Genomic DNA, 3635 nt, shown 5'->3' on the forward strand with positions numbered 1-3635 from the left:
GTAGCTGAACCTAGTGAACTGAGCACTATAATGAATCTTAGAGCAAAACTCAGAGTACTCTAAGTTCATGAACTCATGTACATTTCTCTGGTAGGCCTGACTTACCGTGTAAGTAAATGGAAGCGTAAAACATAATAGGGGACGACGACAGGCCAAAACAAGATAAGAACTTACAGAGTAACTGTAATGTTTCATCTAATCAAAATGTCTCTATTTACTTTGGAAGTATATTAAAAGTGCTATTTACTTAAATCTAGCAGATTCTAGATAAAGGAGTTTCACATTAGATGGATTTCAAACTTTAGTCTTTGAAGAATACTTGAGTTCTGTAAGCAAACTTTTTCATGTTAAAAACATTTGCATTTGTTAGAGGATTCTGGAGAAATCTGTATAATTTTGTGGACAAAAATTTGGTAAATGGAGAGAATGGGGGAAAGGTCTTATTGTAGGTTGTACTGAAGAAATACAAAAATAGGATGCTCCTATTTTTTGTTTTTCCTTCCTTGTGATCCTTGCTGGCCTCATTAGCATTGTACAGAATATGGGAGAGGTTAGTCAGGAGGCAAGCCGAGTTTCTATGGGTACCAATTATTATGAATAACAGCACAGAGGAAACAGGTGTGTGATTGCCGTAATATGCCACGGAGTGTGATAAATGTTGTCCAATGGACACAAGGATTCTTCCCATTGTCACCTGGCCTCTTAAATTGGCCACTTCTCTCCTTTTTCTTCTGTTAAATTTATCTCTTGCAGATAATTCAGAACATTTTTCAAAGTAAATATTGATTTTATTCACATTATTAATGTCTAGCTATCAAGCATGACAAAATATCTGATACCACAATTTTTAATGTATATATTATCATCATGGTTACTAACTAAAAGTAAGTTTCTTCCTACTGTTACTCCTCTGTCATTGAAACTTTTGTAAATTTTTTTTTTTTTTTCAGAGTGGCAGCGGCCTTATTGTCTTTGGGGCGGCCTGGAAAGGTGGGGTCCTGGGGGGCAGCAGGGAGGAAGGGCTGGGAAGCTGTGTGACAGGTGCCTCAGGTGCTGGGCATCTGGGGTTCCTACACTTGTGGGTGCACATTGGCATCACCGGTGCAGCCTGTGGTGGAAACGGGTTCCGGTCCTTTCTTGTTCGACACAGGGCAGGTACCAGCCACGGGTCGACTTGCTTGAGGCCGGGCCCTGAGCGCTCCCTCTTATGCTCCAGGAGCATGTGGTTCTGTGACAGGAGCCCCACGCAGGCCCTGATGATGTTCTTGGTGCAGCTGCGCTGGCAGAAAAGCGCATTGATCACCGGGCTGCCCGGCGGCACCAGCGGCGCCTTGAATAGGAAGCTGAGCAGGGACAGCACGGGGTGGAAGGTCTGCAGCTCGGGGTCAGCGTCAGCGCAGATGCTCAGGCTCCGGCACAGCTCGGTCAGCAGGGCCAGGTCTAGTGTGATGGGTGCGGCCAGCAGCGAGTCCTGGCACGTGTCGTGCACACCAGTGTGTTGGTCCCGCCCAGCGTTAGCTCCGAGGTTTACTCACCCCGCGCGCTTGCTGTCGCCCAGGTTCCCACGTACTTGATGACCACGCAGTGGTCGGGCTCCTCGCCGGGCGTATAGAGCACTGGGTTGCTCCGCACCATGTCGTCCACCACGTTGCTCTTGGACACCTCCGTAGAGCGGAACTGCAAGGCCCCGACAGGTTCTGCCCGTCATTGTTGCCCAGGTGGTTGTAACTCACGATGGACGTGGTCTTGAGGCCACAGCTGATGAGGAAGTCCACGGACTTGACTTTGGTCTGACCGGACTTGAAGTCACCTCCGCCCACGAAAACCCGGCGCTGACACGCAAGCTCAAGCGCTCCGGGCACCAGGGTGTTCTGTGGGGACCCACTGAGGAAGGCACAGCCCTCTCAGATGCCGGCGACGGCGAAGAGGGTGGAGGGAGACACCTGCAGGCCGAGCGCAGTGGTGCGCAGCGGGCTCTCGGCCGTGTCGCTGAGGCCCGGAACCCCTCACAGAAGCGCTCTGTGTTGCCCGTCCACAGCACGGTGACTTTTTCCGGCCCTGCGCTAGACCGGAAGTCTGGGATGTCCTTGCGGATCTGCTCCCGCTGCTGCAGGCGCGAGCCTGGGATGCGGTTGTCCACCATGAACTCGGGGATGTAGATGGGAGGCCGAGGCCGCAGGGCTTCCATGTGTGGCCACACTTGCTCCTGCAGCTCCCATTCCAGCACCTTAGCGCCCAGCATCGCCTCACAAGGTTCAGCAATGAGATGTCCCAGCCATCAAACACGAGGTGGTTGGACGCCGCCATGGGCAGCAGCGCACTGAAGGGCACGAACACCTCCTGGCCCAAGGCGTCCGAAGCCAGGCTCACGGTGCCCGCCTGAGTCAGCGAGCCATAGTAGTTGGCCTCCTTGCGGCTGCTGCACCTGGGACAGGACAGACGCGGTGGGTTGGCCAGCACCGCGGCTGTGATGGTGAAGACATTGCTCCCGCCCCAGCCGACAGGCATGACCCCGAGCCGGGGCACCTGCCAGGCGGTCCGGAAGGTGAAGCGCTTGGTCGTGGGTACACCTTGAAGACGCCGCCCTGGCGGCTGACGCTCATCCTCCGGCACTCCTATTGCGCCTCGAATGTCTTGGCGCGGTAGACCACGTCCCGGCTCTCCACGAAGACCTCGGCTGCAGCCTCCATCGCAGAGGGCGGCGCGGAGTCGGCTCAGGCAGCGGCAGTGGACAGGCGGCTGTAATATTTTTATACTTAAGCCAAACGTTTGACATCTAAACCTTGAAGACAAAAGGGAAAAAAACCCACACGGATTTGTTGCACTAGAGGACGCTGTATTCCAGTTCTTCCTGAGAAAGAAGTCCTTTGGCCCCAAGTTTGCATTGCCATTGAGCAGATGTGAGAATGCTGAGGGGAAGCCAGCGTTCCTGCTCTACCTTGAGAATTTCTCCATTCCAGGTCATGAGTCTAGTTTTTAAAGCAATAACCATATCCACCTGTGTTTTGCCTCCTAACAGTAAATATGATTATCTGGAAAACTAAGCATAGATTTTATTGTGCAAATATTTTAGAGCTTCTTTAAAAATTGCCTTGAAGAGCTGATGTGCTATTTCCTTTTTGGGTGTCCTCAATGGAGTCCAGCATTTATTTTTTGCAAGCAAATTTCTGGAAACAACCTAAAGTTACTTGGTACCAAGGAGATGCCTATTCAAATCAGACAGTGCTAGATATACTTTGTCACTGAAAGTAACGGCAAAAACCACGATTACTTTTGCACCAACCTAATAGCTATACGAAGGTGCGGATTGTGTGACATAGATTCTTAACTATCTGAGAGTCATCATTAACTCTCTTCCTGGCCACCCACATGCAGGTCCTGTTGCTTCTGTGATATGCTATTCATAATAATAAATACCCATGCAAGCACTTCCCAACTGCAAAACTACAGAATTGACAGTAACTAAATCTTTCTATGTGGCCATCCCTAGCTAGTCATGCATTAACTAGGGTTCATTATTTTCTTGCTTCCCTTTTCATATAATTTTATTGTATAAAATTTATATAAAATTTTTATATAATCGTATTATGTAAAAAGGGAAAGATATTGGGTACAAATATATGAGTCATGTATTA

The 3635-nt window shown here is 49.6% G+C and overlaps 1 pseudogene; it reads right to left on the reverse strand.

Moving 5' to 3' along the window:
• Window positions 1–938: 938 nt before the first annotated feature.
• Window positions 939–3266, reverse strand: LOC108295388 (annotated as a pseudogene).
• Window positions 3267–3635: the final 369 nt, after the last annotated feature.

The sequence above is a fragment of the Cebus imitator genome, unplaced genomic scaffold (assembly GCF_001604975.1).
Source record: "Cebus imitator isolate Cc_AM_T3 unplaced genomic scaffold, Cebus_imitator-1.0 Scaffold635, whole genome shotgun sequence".
Classification (NCBI taxonomy): Eukaryota; Metazoa; Chordata; class Mammalia; order Primates; family Cebidae; genus Cebus; species Cebus imitator.